This window comes from Sus scrofa, chromosome 1, assembly GCF_054392235.1.
Source record: "Sus scrofa isolate SSC_HxYL_T2T_F1_AM1 chromosome 1, Sscrofa_HxYL_maternal_Yorkshire_Landrace_v2.0, whole genome shotgun sequence".
Classification (NCBI taxonomy): Eukaryota; Metazoa; Chordata; class Mammalia; order Artiodactyla; family Suidae; genus Sus; species Sus scrofa.
Window position 1 is genome coordinate 64,234,335 of NC_139383.1, and position 18,005 is coordinate 64,252,339.

General features: G+C 39.0%; 1 protein-coding gene across 44 annotated transcripts in view; it reads left to right on the forward strand.

The window, feature by feature from the left end:
- KLHL32 (kelch like family member 32) overlaps window positions 1–18,005 on the forward strand; it is a 227,201-nt gene that overhangs the window by 19,189 nt on the left and 190,007 nt on the right. For 16 of the 44 annotated variants that reach the window (XM_084960576.1, XM_084960794.1, XM_084960620.1 and 13 more), the window contains exon 2: window positions 1,311–1,398. The exons of the other annotated variants lie outside the window; for them this stretch is intronic. The gene's annotated coding sequence lies outside the window, so the exon portion shown is untranslated. The remainder of the gene's footprint in view (window positions 1–1,310; window positions 1,399–18,005) is intronic. 44 annotated transcript variants of the gene reach the window in all.

Below are 18,005 nucleotides of genomic sequence, written 5' to 3' on the forward strand. Positions count from 1 at the left end.
GGAAATACTTCAATTTTTATTCTATCCAGCAAACTGATAGCAATGACTTGCAGGGTGTGTGTGTGTGTGTGGTGCATTAAGACTATCCTTTTAGGGTCATATGAGAATCTCAAGGAGGGAAGGAGTAAGGAGAAAGCAGAGAGAAATTTAAAAAGCCATTCTTCAGATGATTCTGATGCCACCACTTCCCCATCCACCAGCATCACTGATCCTTTAGCATCCTCATTCTGTAGAGAATCACTCATAGTACAGAATGGCTTCTGAGCTATCCGGGAGTAATAAGTAGGCTGTTACTCAGCTCTTCCTTGTCTACAAGCCTTGTTTGAAAATTAAATTAAGGAGTTCCCATCAAGGATCAGCAGTAACAAACCCAGCTGGTATCCATGACGATGTGGGTTTGATCCCTGGCCTTGCTCAGTGGGTTAAAGATTCTGGCCTTGCCGTGAGCTGTGGTGTAGGTTGCAGATGCTGCTTGGACCCCAACTTGCTGTGGCTGTGGCATAGGCCAGCAGCTACAGTTCCAATTCGACCTCCAGCCTGGGGGGGTCGAATTAAGGGCTCAGGGCCAGAGATTTAGAGGAGGGGCAATAAACAAAAAGAGAAAAAAGAGAAATGAGATAGATTGTCCATACTTCTCTATAAACATATATACACACACACAACACAGTCTACCTATTCATACACACATATGCATACCTACACATGTATATGTACACACATGCATCACTAGACATGCACACACATATACACATATTCTCATTCCTGCACTAATTTTTTCCCTCAAAATATATTTCATTTATGGTAAATGCAGTTTCCATATTCCCCTAGAACCAGCTCTTAAAGGACTGGGTCTCTTGGTGGTGTTCACACAGAATCTCTGTGGTAATATGATTTTTACCTCTATGGCTGGGCCTCTGTATCCATAGGTTCTGCATCCACAGACATAGAGGGCATACTATGCGACTTGAGCATCTGTGGATTTTGGTATCTCTCGCAGACAGGTCCTGGAGCAGCCAGTCCCCGGTGAATACTGAAGGATGCTGCTTTACCTATTTTTGCTGACCCTCAGCGTTGGGTAATTTCAGATAGGCTATAGAGAACTCTCCAGACTAGGTTGGATCACACTACTGCCCACGTGAGAAAGCACAAGTCCAGAGAAGCAAACTGGCTTGTCCAAGAGAGACAGGAGCAGAACTGGGACCAGGACACAGGTTACCCAGGACTTGTGTTCATTGGTTGCTCTTTGGTTTTATGGTCCCTTTGGTGTCTCACATAGTACATGTTTCATAAGCCTTTGCTTCTTTTTACAGTTAAGGACTTTGAACTCCTGCTGATTTTCCCAGCACAGACACTCACCCCAGCCATCTGGGGAAAGGAAAAGTCTCATCTGGCAGGAGAGTGAGTATGCAGATGAATTCTTTTTATAATTACTCAAAAGAAAGTTGTTGAAGGTATGATGTATTTAGCCGGCTTATTCAGATCTAGATTCGAAAGCCATTCTCGTGTTCATAAAAAATATTTTATTTTGTATAAAATTCTCAGGACATTCATCTTTTGCTTTCTGAATTGGAGGTCTCACTTCTTGGCCTGTGTCTCTGACTTTGGCAGCTCACTGAAAGCTAGTACACCACCAGCATTCATTTGACCCCCAACCGTATTCTTTCTCTGTCAGTTCCTGTCCTCCAGGCTGTTGCTAATGGTTATATCAAAGATGGGAGCAGCTGGAATCAGATGCCTGTGATTAGTAAGATAGTAATTACTGATCATGCCGACACCAGCAATATTAACTAGTGCCTGAATAATTGAAAATGTTACCTAAGAGGCAAGCATCCATTCAAGGTGTCAGAAAAAAAAGGCAGTATGTAGAATAGCCTAAGCAGTACTAAAATGTTTTCATTCTGTTTTATTCAGGTATTCTGGCTAAAAATGCTCTATGGAGATAATGAACTTTGAGTTTAGCTAATTGTCTTTTTTAACTACTTTACAAAACAGAATTATGTAATAAGATCTGGAGGAATGCCGTTTTGGGTGAACAAGTCTGTTTTCTTAGATTTCTCAGGTTATTATGGGAGAAGTGCCCCATCTGCTGCAGTCATAGAATGAGGTGTGATGAGGTTGTTTGCTTATATTGTACCTCATTGTTTAGAAAGTACTTTCAAACTCATCACTTCGTTTATTGTCAATTGAAAGTATTTGGACAGCAGGTAGTTTTACTCTTGTCTTATGGACAAGTAAATGTTGGATGAGAAAGATAAGGAATTTGCCCAGGTTACGCAAGTAATACGTTATGGGGTTGGGTTAGAACATAAGATTGGTTCATGGTTTCATAACACTTTCCAAATCCGTGAGGTGGCAGAAAGCTCTATATATCCTTGCTATATTTCTTTCTTTTTTACAAAATCTTTTAACAGCTATACATGTGGCATGTAAAAATTCCTGGGCTAGGGGTTGAATTAGAGCTACAGCTGCCAGCCACAGCCACAGCCACAGCAGCACTGGTTGCAAGCTGTATCTGTGACCTATCCTGCAGCTTGCACAAGGCTGGATTCTTAAGTCACTGAGGGAGGCCAGGGATCAAACCTGCATCCTTGTGGACACTGTTTCAGGTTCTTAATCTGCTGAGCCTCAGTGGGAACTCCCCTTGCAATATTTCTTATGTTCAGGGGAATATAAAAGAAAAACTTCTTTGGTGGAATCTTCTGGGGTTTGCTTTTCATCAGAAGAATAAATAGTCACAGGAAGGAAAAATACTTTTAATATACTTACAGACTTTTCTTCATTGGAAGAATGATCGTCTTTATTCCTAAATTTGTAATTCTAAGAATACAATACTACTTTGAAAATTCTTTTCACATGTAGGATATGACTGCCCTATATTGTGTAGTTCTAGTATTTTTGTACTGAATTTGTATATCTTTTATCATGAGCTACCCTGAATATTTTAATGTTAATTTGGAGAGCTTTTCTTTTCTTTTCTTTATTTCTTTCTTTTTTTTTTTTTTTGTCTTTTGTCTTTTGGAGAGCTTTTCTTTGAGATTTTTTTTTTTTTTTTTTTTTTTTGGTCACGCCTGTGCCATCTGGAAGTTCCTGGGCCAGGGATCAAACCTGCACCATAGTAGTGACCCAAGCCACTGAAGTGACTGTGCCACAGGAGAACTCCATTTTTTTTTTTTTTTTTTTTTTGTCTTTTTAGGACCACACCTGCAGCATATGGAAGTTCCCAGGCCTATGCCATAGCCACAGCAACACCAGATCCAAGCCTAGTCTGCGACCTACGCCACAGCTCATGGCAATGCTGGATCCTTAACCCACTGAGCGAGGCCAGGGATCAAACCCGAGTTCTTATGAATCCCAGTTGGGTTCGTTACCACTGAGCCACAAGGAAACTCCATGTTGTTTTTTAATTATCACCTTATATTGTATTTGAATCATCACCTTCGTTTTTTATATGTTGTTTTTTTAGATCATTCCCGTTATCTCAGCACATTGCTGTGCCAGCTCTTTGTAGGCAGTGCATAGCAAGCCAAATCCAACACTTTGCAAGCTCACCATGATGCCATAGAACCCACAAACTGTGCTTCCTTCCCAAAGAGCTGGAACTCCCTTGGCTCATAAGTCCCAAGACGTACCCTAAGATTGAGGCATGTCTGGAGAACTTGTGGGCCTAGCACTTCTGGATATCAGAGACCTCATGGAGAGAATGAAGCTTAGAAGCTTAGTTCTAGCCCAGTGGGCCCATATCAGAACAAAAGCTTGAATCCAAGTACAGCACAGTGTCTGTCACCTGTCATGCATATTGTCCCCTGGCCCAGGTTCACCTGGATTCAAGTGTAAGGCCTGGAAAGAGAAGGATCCTTTACAAAGAGCAAGAAAAACAAAAACACGTTGTTTGACTGCAACCCCTGTGGATTCTCAGTGAAGGGTGGCATTGGTGAGGTGGGCAGTGCTGGTGCTTAGAATTGTGGTCATTTTAGGAAAGGGCAGTTTTGAGCAGTGACTCCAGAGAAGTGTCTTTGCCTAGAGGCTGTTGTGGACTTTGCCGCTGTTTTCAGTGATTTTGGCACGAACCTCTGCCCTTCCGTACATGGTAGATTTGGTGGCGGGCGTGTTGCACAGTGACCAAGTGAGAATATAGAACTGAGAGGATGGTTATGTTTTGTGGGAACCCAAGAAACAAACTCTGAAACTGATGACCTGTCTTTCTGTGCAGTTGGAGTTTCCAAAGTTATGAGTGTGGGTGAAAGACCAGAATATCATGTAAAAGTTTCTGGAATCCTAGGTTTTAGTAAAGTAGCTAGGAAATAAAGGATTTATACAAATGATAAGATGTGATTTATTTTATTTTATGAAAAGTGTTCACTTTACCAAAGAAATATCAATAGAATTAGTGGTATTTCAGACTTTTAAAATGTGAGTTTATTTAGGATAAAAAAATTTATATATATATATATAATTATGTATATAGAATGTATATACATATAGAATTATGTATATAGAATAAGTATGTATATTGAATGATATGTATCATTTTAACCAATATAACCATTTAGAATTATTGTAGTATCTATTTTCAGTTTCTGGTAAAAAAATATTTTAATACATGAACCCTTCACCCAGATCCCATTTACATTGCTTGACTTTTTTCACAGCACTTATCACTTCCTGGTACACCGTGTAATTTACTTATTTGCCATGTTTATTGTTGACCTGCTTTCTTATGTGGAAGATAAGATTTGGGGGCAGGCACTTAGTCTGTTCTGTACAAGGATATATTCCAAGTGCCTAGAAAAACGCCCGAAATGTGGTAGGCACTCAGCAGATCCTTATTGTTTATTAAGTCAAGAATCTGTCAGTTCTGTCCTATGACTTGTATTTTGTGAGGAATAGGGGCCTGGAGAATACTTTTATATTGGTCCTTAAGCAGATTAACATATAGGTGAGGGCAAGCCTGTGTCAGGCCCCTTACAAATTTGTGCTTTTTACCTTATTGTTTTGCCCTTCCTAAGCCATTAGTTCGGAAGCAGGCATCAAGCTGCTCCCACAGACCTGAAAGTAGATCCTAAGGAGATCACCACTCTCACTTTGTTTTCCTTTCCTCTTCCTCCAGACATTTTGTTTCATACTTTGATTATTAAAAAAGAATGCAGTTTAACTTAAATGAGAAGTGGCTGGCAAAGGAAACAGAAAGGAAATGACCATAAAATGAACCATGAACAATCATAGAAAAAAGCACACCACTGGGTTCTAGATACTTACTAGGAGGAGGAATAGGTTTCATTCTAAATATTCTTCTCAGTGGCATAAAATGCGAAGCTTGGTTAGTTATGTGATTTAAAGCATTTATAAGTAAAAGAAAAGCGATTGTTCAGGAGCATCAGTACAATTCATTTCTTTATCCTAGCATCAGAATGAAATCTCAGTGAAAAGTTAGTATCATGAGCAGTGTATCCCTAGGTATCTTTACAGAATTGTCACAGCTTTTATTTACCTTATGCCTTAGTATATAGAGTGGTGGTAATTGGGGAATATAGATGAGGAGGTGTAATAGGCTTGAAGTCTAGCCCTTTTTTACTCTGCCATGTTAAGAATGATAGCTAAAACTTATGTTCTTAGCATTTTACTTCTATTGACTTCTTAAACCCCTATAATGATGCTGAGGTAGGTAGTGTTATTAACACCATCTTGCAGAAAGGGGAAACTAAGGCACAGAAGGGTTGTATATTTGTCCAAGGTTATGTTTCTAGTGGACTGGGAGTTGATACCACACAGTGTGATTACAGTGTTTGCATAGTTATCCTTGTGCTAAATGCCTTTCTAGAACCCAAGGCCAGATTTTTAGAATCCACAAGAGAAATGATTATGCTGAATGTTTTCCAGAAAATTATCTTTGATAGCTGACTTTTTTTTTTTTTTTTTTTTTTTTTTTTGGTCTCTTTAGGGCTGTACATGTGGCATATAGAAGTTCTCAGGCTTGGGGTTGAGTCACAGGTCCAGCTGCCTACACCACAGTTGAAACAATGAGGGATCTGAGCTGTGTCTGTGACCTACACCACAGCTCACAGCAATGCCAGATCCTTAACCCACTGAGCAAGGCCAGGGATCATACCCACATCCTCATGGATAACAGTTGGGTTCATTACCACCGAGCCACAGTAGGAACTCCTGATAGCTGACATCTTGGAAATTACTGAGCATCGATGAAAGAGATTTTGTTCACTGGAAATCCCTGGCGTCCAGCTATTCTGTGCTGGTAATTCTGGAGGCAACATAGTCTACAATGAGGGGTGTGAACTCTAGTCAGACTTGCCTGGATTTCAGTCCCAGCTCTGTCACTTACTCTCTCAGTGACCTTGGGAAAGTTGCTTCACCTCTACCTAAGACTTGATGTTGGATTCATAGTCTCTGCTCAGAAGATTCCTATAGGTGGTATTCTTAGTAAATTCCCCAGAGAGACCAAAAGTTGTTGTTTTAACGGTATGTGGATACAGAATACTTAGCCAAGACACTAGTTCTTGAGACTTAAAATTGTGATTGTAGGTGGGCAAGTCTGTTTCTCTGTTATACATAATTATTGAAACCATAGGATATTTTTACAGTGTGCTTTCTTCATGAAATAAACATGGTGGTGGTGTTTTTAACTAATAGTATCTAGCACTGTACACCATATACCCTATCCATAGGGAGACTATCACCAAAGAGCAATAATGTCTTCATTAGAAAATACACTTAAAAATTATGTGATCTTAGACTTTGTGCACTGGGAAAATTAGGATTGATGAAGGATTCTACCTCGTCATTGTGAAATACCAAACATGATAGATTTGACAGCCTTTTTTTTCCCCCTCGACCTCCTCCACACTCCTCTCTCTGAGATTCATCCTCCCACTTGTTGGGCCCACCCAAGCCTATTGACTGAGCCAAGAAAACAGACTCCACTTTCCTCCTCTTCTTCTGACTCATGCCACTAAGTCATGTAGCAATTCAAAACATGTCTCCAAGCAAAAAACATAATGTGGAAAACTTTCTGGTCTCTGGAATATTCTTTAGTATTTTGTCATTGGTATAATGAAGTGATGTTTTAGATGAACTTCATTTCTTCAGAGGCTTTCCCTGACCACTGAAACCAAATGCCCATTGAGTCTCTCACATCACAGTGTTTTGTTCAGTACTGCACCCAAGTTTTAAAGTGACAATAATTTTTAAGTGAAAGTGAAATGTGGATTTCCTTTTCAATTTGATCTCTTGAAGTGGTTAGGATTATGTGCATATTCTGTAAAAGACTTGGAAACAGGGACAGGGAAAAGTGGTTTTGGAGATGTCTGGAATTCCTGCATTTGTGGTAAAAGCGCATTCACTCCCTAAACAAGAACAATTTATAAACAATTCATTTATTAACAAGTCTTCTGGGAACAGATCTAACACAGAGATGAGCAGGACATGGTCCCTGTCCCTATAACTCACAGTTAAGATGTCAGTTCATGTGTAGTTCTGCTCAGCCGAAGGAAATTAACTTCATGCCCACGTCTTTTCCTCTACCTTACATCTATTTTTTAAAAGAAAATTATGCTTTAAGGAGTGATAACTTTTATCACTTGTCATGTTAAAAAAAAAAAAACCCAGACATTTTGCTTTACAAAGTCGTTTTAATCTTACTCCTTTACATGCATTCCTGGCGTATGGAAAACGCTATTTAAATGTTGAATGAGTGAGTGGGAAGATGGTTAGTGAATGGTTAGTTAGAGTGAATTATTTGTTATTCAGCTTGGTCAGAGCTGTGTTCTCATGGAAAACCAAATATTTCGTCTGAGAGAATTAGCATGTTTGCTACATGCTTTCCAGGTGAGAGATGCAACACACTCAAAGATATAGAGGCTTCTGAGTTATACTTTTATAAAATATACTATACTAGCTAGAGATGCTGGATAGCTTACTAGTTAAAAAGAGTGGGTCTGGAGGTAGACTGCCTAGGTTTTCACCCCCTCTCCCATACTAGTTGTGTCACCTTTGTGAAGTTGCTTAATTTCTCTAAACTTATTCTTCCTAATCAGTAAAATGGGTATAAAAATGGAACGTACCAAACAGGCTTCCTGTTAAAGATTGCATGCTGAATACATGTCTACATTGCATCTCCAGCTGGTACAGGGTTCTTATTTTACAAGAAGCCTCTGTATCTTTCAGTGTTGTACTTTTCATCTGGAAAGCCTCCTTCTTTTTCTCTGCATGCTTCAGAGCTCCTCGCCTTAACCTTCCTCTGCTATTCTAACCAACACCCCTCTTGCCGTAGGTAGGTTGGTGTGGTGCAACAGAATGTAACAGAGCTGGATTTGAACCTCAGCTTCATTATTTTTCGCAGTTGTGTTTTGTTTTGTTTTAACCTCAAGTATTCCAATTTCTCAAATATTGCTGGATCCATTTAGTTCTGAAAAGAATGGATCCATTTAGTTCTTATAATGCCAGTTTAATGTGAGAATGAAACGTAATAGTGCAGGTCTGTACTCCTAGTCTCCTTATCTAGGCACTTGAACCATGGTGCTTCCCCAGTTCTAATGCTGCTTGCAGATATAAGATAGACACCAGGTTTTCAGTATATCAGCATATTATCGGACATATCGATTTAAGGTACAACTTCAATTTTAGAAATTTTAAAATGAGGAAAAATTGTACATATCTCAGTTGAAGAAAACGCAGAATGACTTGTACTATCAGGGGGATGCAAATATGCATGTTATGCCTTATTTTGTAGATTATAAGCTATTTGAAGGGGAGAGACTCTTTTTAATTCTTTTGTGTCTGTCATCATATCTTGTTCAGTGATTACTGGAAATATACTAAGCCTTTAGTAAATATTTGAATGAATGAAGAGTCTGTGTTTTAGAATTTAATATTAAGACTGTTTCTTTCTTTGAAAATGGATTGGATTACACCTAGATCATAGGTTAGAGAACTAAAAACTCTTTATTTTCTGTTTGTTAGAAGGCAGTCATTAATTAGAGAAGAATGTTCATTTGTTGTTTAAGTACTTTTTTATACAGTTTTCTAATGAGGTAGAATAATTACATACCACATTGATTTTTTTCCATACAGTTTTTTTTTTTTATCATATAGCTAATTTTTATATAGCAAAACACTCAAGATTTACATTTTGTCATCTATAAAGATGCAAATGGATACTTTAATTTTCAGTGGTGTGAGAGCTGTAAGAAATTCTTTAATAAAAAGTTTTCATGGCAACATTTTAAAAAAGCACCTTAGGATGTTATAATTGCAGGTTAGGTTATTTTGACAAGACTGTGTAACCGATCCAAGCATTTTATGTTTCTATTCATAGGGGAGTGATGAAGCTAAAAATTAAGTTAAAGTAAGAGCTGAAAAGGGGTGTGTAAATGTGACTGGAAGAATTGACTCAAACATTATATTTTAGTTTGATTTCTAAGGTCTCCAGCTGTATTCATGAAGGTGATTAGATAATTCATCCTTGATCTTGCTAGAGGAATTTTTGATATTCAGTGCACCATTTTATTCTTTTAGGGCATGAATTTCGATAATATAAATTAAAACGTTGTGATTCAATATATGTGAATAATCTGACATTAAGATCTCATGCTCTTCGTTCTAAAACAGAGATACATTATACTTTCACCTTTTCTGCTTTTGGGCATTTTGTGACAATAATGGTAGTCCCAGGGTCTTCAAGACAGCACGACAGATGTGGATCCTGTCTACATAGACAGGATGATCAAAATAGTTTACCATCCAAATTGGGAAACCAAAGAGAACAAATGGGGGTGCAATTGGTAACTACACTGGAACAACAGACAAAACTGTGGTTACCCCAAGATGATTAGTCATCTTGCTTAAAGACCCTAGTGTTTTGGGTGAGGCTAGGGGTGGAAATGAGGCTGAGCCAATGGCTTCTGCCTCCACTTTCCCCAAACAAGTAATTGTATAGGGTGCTAGTTATATTGTGAATGTGGATATACATGTGTTATTGGAGCTCATATGAGAGTAATGAACTCAGGGTGGCTCAGGGAAGGCTTCCCGGTGGAGGTGACATCTGGGACTTGCAAGCTGAATGGGAGCTAATCAAGCAAAGAGGAGCATAGAAAATTCTGGGCAGAGAAGATGGTAAATACCAGTGTCCTGAAGGGAGAGAGAGTTTGATGTAGATGAGAAGCTCTCTGTAACCGTGACCAGAAAACAAAGTCAAGTGGCAGGACAGAGGTTGGAAATGGTGGCAGGGGTACCATTTTGGAATTTGACTTTTCACAACATTTTAAACCAGAGCATTGAAATGATCAGATGGATAAGGACTTTTGCCATTTGACTGCAATGTACCAGGGTATCTTGGCAAGGGCTGCATCTCCACATCCCCCAGCATGTGGAGATGGGCAGTGTTCCCCATTACCTTTGTGGGTGGATCCAGAACAGGTCTGTATTAGGTAGGGTACAGATGTTTTCAGTCATAAGTGACAGGCTAATGGGGTAGCCCAGGGGAATTTGGTAAAAGCCTACCTGAAGTTACGTGGAAGGCTCACAGGTGCACCTAGCTTGGGCTCAGAGACGGAGTCTGGGGAGGTAGCAGGTGCTTCAGCACATGACCAGGCTGTGCCTCCACAGTGTGGACCCTCCCCTCCTCCCGCTCTGCTTGGGCCCTCACAGTGCTTATGCAACCTGTGAGGAGAGGGCTCCTATAAAACCAGCTGTGTCTCTAGGAGTCCAGGCAACTTCCCAGAGGGAATTTCCTCTAAGGATGGTGGGATTTAGCACCTGGTGAGCCCTGATTGGAGAAGTGAAAGTCAGGAGCCAGCTGCTCAAGGGAGCAGTGGTGGAGAAGCAGCTATCCCAGTCCCCAGGGGTCCTCCAAAGCTGACACTTCTGAGTCACCTGTGATCCAGCTTTTGAGCAGAGCAGCAGTTATCCCAAACCTGGAGGTAGGGTGGTCAGCAGGTCTGGCACAGCCTATGAGCTTCAGAAGCCTGGAGGAAACTGGCAGCCATGTCAGCAGTGGCTAGGAAAGACTGATTTCAATCATGGAGCAGAGTGATGGCCAGAAAACAGCCAGGGCGAGGACCTTGCGCTTTGCGCTGTCCTTGGGGCTGTATTAGTTTGCAGGGCTGCCATAACAAAATCCCACAGACGGAGTGGCTTAAACAACAGAAATCTGTTTTCTCTTGGATCTGGAAGTTAGAAGTCTGAGATCAAGGTGTGGGCAGGGTTAGTTTTTTCTGAGGCCTCCCTCCTTGGCTTGTAGATGGCTGCCTTCTTACTGTGTCCTCACATGGTCTTTCCTCTTTATCTGTGTGAGTCCTGATCTCCTTTTTTTATAAGGCCACCAGTCATATTGGGTTAGAACTCACCCATCTAACCTCATTTTACCATAATTACTGCTTTAAAGGCCCTATCTCCAGGTACAGTCACATTGTAAGGGACTGAATGTGAGGACTTGCATGTGTGAATTTGGGGGCCCCCTTTCAGCCCATAAGTGGGACCTCCATGGGAGACACCAACCAGTGGTGGTGGCAGGTCCTCATCCCCTGCTGTCAGCTTCTCTGGGTCAGGCAGTCCTAGGGCCATTTGCATTCCCTTTAGAACAACCTCGAATGTGTTATGGTCCCATTTTTGACTTCCAGTGAGGGAGATATTATCTGGCATAGCTACTTATTTCGCCATTGGGCATCTTAGATTATTGGAAACTGTGTACTGAGTCAGAGAGAGTTGATGTTGCCTTGTCTCTCTGGCCTTGGTACTAGGTGCCTGTGGCTATTGCTCCTTATCTCTTTAGCACTTGAGGACTGTGTCCTGGAAAATGTGTTCCCTTCATTAGGTTTGCTGAAAGTGTGGACTCCGGAGTCAGTCTGCTGGGTTTAGACCTTGGATTCACCATTTACTGGTTGTGTGGCTTTTAACCAGTTACTTAACCTCTTTATGCCTTAGTATTTTAATCCATAAACAGGGATAATAAAGTGCCTAATGAATTACATGAGGTACAGAAAGGAGTTCCTGTTCTGGATGCTTATTAAGTGCTCAATAAAGGTTGTCCTATCATCTTCATCATCACCCATCCTTCCCTTTTTTTTTTATTTAAAAACATTTATTCAAGTATAGTTGCTTTACAGTGTTGTATTAATTTATGCTGTACAGCACAATGACTCAGGTATACATATATATTATTTTTCATTATATTGAATATAGTTCATTATACTGTACAGTAGGACATTGTTGTTTGTCTCAGCAGCCCTTCCTTTTAACATAAGAGGCAAAAAAAAAAAAAAGAAACAAAAAAATATACTTCTCAAGTCATTTGGTTTTATTTTTTATTTATTTAATTTTTTTTTGGCTTTTTAGGGCTGTACCCATAGCATATGGACGTTCCCAGACTAGGGGTCAAATTAGAGCTTTAGCTGCTGGCCTGCCCCACAGCCACAGCAACACCATACCTGAGCTACATTTTCCACCTATGCTGTAGCTCACAGCAACACTAGATTCTTAACCCACTGAGCAAGGCCAGGGATTGAACCTGCATCCTCATGGATATTAGTTGGGTTCGTTACCACTGAAGCACGATGGGAACTCTGGAGTCATTTAAAATTACTGGTTGGTATCTCCATTGAAATACATATGCTGTTTAATTCATCCCTAAACAAACAGATTAATTCTGTGTTTTACTTGTATAATCAACACCCCTGTGAAACCCCTTGCACGCATACCTTTGTACACTTACCTGATTATTTCCTTAGGGTGGATTTTTAGACGTGGAATTTCTAATCAAAGGGTTTGCCCATTTTAAGGCCTTTGATATATATTTACAAATTTCCTTCTGGAAGGATCGCACTAATTTAAATACCTGCCTGTGTATGTGAGTGTCATTTTCCTTGCTCTCGTTGGCCATCAATCATTCTTTGCCAGTGTGATTGGAAGGAAATGTTTTTTAATTTATTTGTATTTTTATTACTAACCAGAGTGAACATTTTTTGTTTGTATATTTACTGTTCCTTTATATCTCTAGTTTGATGATTTGCCTGTGCATGCTCTTTGTCCATGGAGTTGTTCATCTTTTTCTTATTGATGTCGAAATAGCTTATTTACTGAACTGTCTCATGCTCTTTTGACAGCTATTCATAGTCATGCAAATTACTAGGGTTTTTAAAAAAATCTCCTGAGGTTGTTAAGCTACACTTCCTCTGTTTTAATAATTACTTTTTAATGAAGTACAGAAGCATTTCCTGGGCCCTGATAACCTCATCATGTCAGATGCTACCTGAGGCTGACTCATCCATCCTGCACAGTTTCTCTTCCAGTGATGCACTTATCTACATTTTAGCACAGTGTGCCCTCAGTCTTTCTGTCTAGGAGGTGAGGAAGAAGAGTCAAACTACTGATTATTGAGCACCACTGTATACCAAACACTATACTAGATGCTTTCAAATATGTAAAATCTGAAGTAGAATAACATAGAAAATCTCAGAGCTCTGCTACACGAGCATTTATAGACGTGGATATTGACTCTTCTTTCACAACAATGACACATGTGGTTACACATCACCCTTTTCAGAATAACTGATGATTCATTGTGTTCCATAATTTAAAAAGAGTTTGCTCTCTTCCTACTATAAAAATCTGTTTATCTGGCATTAGTGTGCTGGCCCAACCTGTGTTGGCTATGTGTTCTGGAGACTTTTGGTAAGATCCATCTACAAGAAGATGATGAACTTTTTACCTCTTGATTTTTTTCTCCCTCTTATAGGATTAAAAGAAATGCTTAGTATATCATTATACATCTATTTATAGATTATATTAAGAAATTACTGACTGTATTTCTTCTGTAATTTCATATAATCTAATATGTTTTGATTAGCTGTATTTTCAAAAGCAGTATTTTTATGATTTATTATAAAATTTGGTGGAACCTAAAATATGACACAAATGAACCTATCTATGAAACAGAAACAGACCTACAGACATAGAGAACAGACTAGCAGTTGCCTAGGGAGAATTTAGTGGCAGGGAGGGATGAATTGGGAGTTTGGAATTAGCAGATACAAACTATTTTGTATATTGAGTGGGTAAACAATAAGGTCCTACTGTTTAGCACAGGGAACTACAATCAGTATCTTGGGAGAAATTCAATATCTTGTATATAACTGAATCACACTGCTATGCAGTAGAAATTAACAACATTGTAAATCAACTACTTCAGTAAAATAAATTTTTAAAAATATTTGGGATCAAAGCAGAATAATTAAGGTACAAGCTTTGGAGTCAAACAGACTGCATTTTGCTCCCTGACTCTACCAATTCCTAGTCTTCTGCCTTTTGTGAATTACTTACCCCTAGGTTCTTTGTCAGTACAATGAAAAATAATAATATTTTCCACATCAGGTTATTGTGAGGATTAAATGAGATCATACATGTGAAGTATCTCTTAGCATAATAGCAATCACTCATGGTGGTGTGTGAAGTGGTTATTATTTATATATTTTCAATTAAAACTTATAATAGCAGCTATGTACTAGAAAGGCTTTTTTTTTTTTTTTTTTGTCCTTTGTTGTTGTTGTTGTTGCTATTTCTTGGGCCGCTCCTGCGGCATATGGAGGTTCCCAGGCTAGGGGTTGAATTGGAGCTGTAGCCACCGGCCTACGCCAGAGCCACAGCAACGCGGGATCCGAGCCGCGTCTGCAACCTACACCACAACTCACGGCAACGCTGGATCGTTAACCCACTGAGCAAGGGCAGGGATCGAACCTGCAACCTCATGGTTCCTAGTCGGATTCGTTAACCACTGCGCCACGACGGGAACTCCTAGAAAGGCTTTAAGGTTATGATCTCAGAAACACGTTTTGAATGATTATGTCTTTTAAAATTTTATGCATTACAAGGATTGTAGGGTTTTGTAAGAATGAAACAATTGTGTTCTTTTGGCTTAAATTTTTATTCCGGTAGTGAACTGTGCTTTAATCACAGACTGGACCTTTCCTGTTAGAGTTAAGTCATCTAACGTCTTTTTATGTGGAGGGAGAGCTTAGATGTGTTGCTCTGAAAGGGCAAGCATCCTTGTTAACCTTCAGGAATGATGTTCTATACAAGAAGGGTATGCCAGTGGGGTACCCTGAATGCTTGCCTTTGAGACTAAAAAGATAGCTAATATCATTCGTTACATGCCATGTGATGCTGTACTGGTTTAAAAAATACACCAATTTATGAAATAATCAGAATTAAAGATAAATTACCGCCATATGTAATACATAAAAAATAGTAACCAGGCCCACTGCATGTGTGCTGATTCTTTAATGCTTAGAAGGAGCATTTCCTTTCAAGATGTATTAATTTGATGTAATTTGTTGATTGGGATTAATAAGCCTTGAGTATATTGAAGAATGATTTAATGTAACTACTCTTTCATGGTCAAGACTTATACCTATAATTCATTTTTAAAAAAATCCCTGGGTTTTTATTCTGCAAACCATGTCTATATCTCTTGCTTTTTACTTTTGCCTGCTTAAAATGTGGTGTTATTTCCCTTTAATTACTGTAAATTGCTGAGATCAATCATGAATAACTAATATATTTAAAAAATCATCATTTTAAAAAGGAGTTAATACTAAAATATTATTAAACAAATCTATGATAATAGCAGGAGTTAACTGGTTTCTTATATATGGGTGTGTATCCAATAGTTAATTTTTTAGTATTTAATTTTTTTAATCATATTAACCTAGATTAGTCTGTCTGGTCTTTCTTTGCATGTAATCAAGTTAGACCTATGAGAGGCTTTTTATTTTCCCTTTCACATTAGTATGGCTTAATAAGGTTTTTTTTTCTTCGAAAATACTACATTTTAATGTTCATTTATCAAAGTTGGAGTTCCCATCCTGGTTCTGATTGGACCTCTGGCTTGGAAACTTCGATATGTGCAGGTGTGGCCCTAAAAAGACAAAAAATAAAACTGTCAAAGTGAAGTTCTGACAACCTTGAAACATTTTTAATAAAAATAAAAACTATAAAGGTTAAATCCCATCAATCCTACATCCCAAACAAGTTATGTTTGAAAAGAAATTCACCAGTATGAGAGGGGACTTCATTAATGAACTTTCCCTAAAGGTGAGGGCAATGAATAATTTTGATTGCATGAAAGAATTGCTGTAGTTTTGAGAAATGTTGGCTGCCTTTCCCAAAGTGAGTGCAAGCTTCCTCTAGAAAGCTTAGAGTAGGAGTGGTCTGGAGAACAGCCCTGGGAGGGTTGCTGATATTTTTGGCATTAAAAAAATTGGCGCTTAATATGTGAACTACATTAGCAAAGAAATGAAACAAAAGTAAAAATTCACCTATATATATCCCCATCACCTGAGCAAATCACTATGCGATTCATATTGTACATATAATAAAAGGAGACACATTGATGTTTACAGAGACCCTGTGAAGTATCAGTCTTTGAACTGGGTATATTCCATGTATTGTATAGCCCTGTGATGAGGTGCTCTAATCTGTGTTTTTAGAAAATGAAAAAGAGGAGTTCCCGTCGTGGCGCAGTGGTTAACGAATCCGACTAGGAACCATGAGGTTGAGGGTTCGGTCCCTGCCCTTGTTCAGTGGGTTAACGATCCAGCGTTGCCGTGAGCTGTGGTGTAGGTTGCAGACGCGGCTCGGATCCCGCGTTGCTGTGGCTCTGGCGTAGGCCGGTGGCTACAGCTCCGATTCAACCCCTAGCCTGGGAACCTCCATATGCCACGGGAGCGGCCCAAGAAATAGCAACAACAACAAAAAAAAAAAAAAAAAAAGAAAATGAAAAAGACTCAAAAAAGTTAGGTAACTAGCCAAGAGTGGGCAGCCTAGGGAGGGCCAGCTGTTGATACCTGAACACAGCTCTATTTTATAGAATCTTTTTGTTTGTTTGTTTGTTTGTTTTTTGGCTGCTCTGTGTCATATGGAATTCCCTGGCCAGGGATCAGATCCAAGCCTCAGTTGCAGCCTATGCTGTAGTTGTAGCAACAGTGGATCCTTTAACCCACTGTGCCGGGCCAGGGATCAAACCTGCATCCCAGAGCTACAGAGATGCCCCTGATCCCATTGAACCACAGCAGGAACTCCTAGAATCTATGTTTTATTTTGTTTTTGCATGCTAAATTTATTTGGTTGTATTTTTAATCTCACACAAAAACTGATATTTATATTACTAGTCTTTTAGGGAGCATTACAACTTTTGGAAGGTACCACAGCCATCTGATAAGTGGGAAGAATTCTACCTACCTTGTTTTTTTATTGTAATCAAGCTCCAGAGGAAAATTCCCTACTCTTTTCCCAAGTTCATTAAGCTGAGCTTAAAAGCTGAAGCTGGTCAAAATATACTTAAAATGTTTACATTTCTTAATTTTTTTATAAATATATTTCTAGGCTTTGAATGATATTTAGTAAAGTCAGTAAATTCTCTCTTCACCAAAATAATACTTTTGTACATTCAGTGGTTGACCACTAAGTCACGAGCATAAACTTTTTATTTTGCCTCCTCATATAATGAATTTGCATAGGAAAGCAGTTAAAATTGAGTCTTCAGGAGCTTGGCTTTTTAAAGAATGTAGGGTAAACAGCATTAAATTTCAACAAAATGTGAACATTACATATCTAAACCCATGATTTCAGGGGAGTTCTTGGAGTGCATTTTCTCATAGAAGCAATATTTAAAATTTAAATGGTGGTTAGGTTTTCTGATAAGTTCATAATAAATGAATATGTCCATCTCTCTGGGTTTTTAAAGCAGCAGAGCCCCTCCCCCCCTTTTCACAAACAAAATCTTATGGAGGACTCTAATTGAATTTCTTGGGAATCTTTTAACCTTCAGTTGAGTTAGTCTAAATAAAACAAGGAATTTGCTATAAAAATCTGGATTGGTTCATTTACCCCAAAAGGCAGAAATGCGTGGAAAATCCAGAATGTCATCTTTCTCTCCATCTCCTGCCTCTCACTTTTTCACACTTGCTTCTTTTTTCTGTTTTTTTTTTTCCCTACAGAAT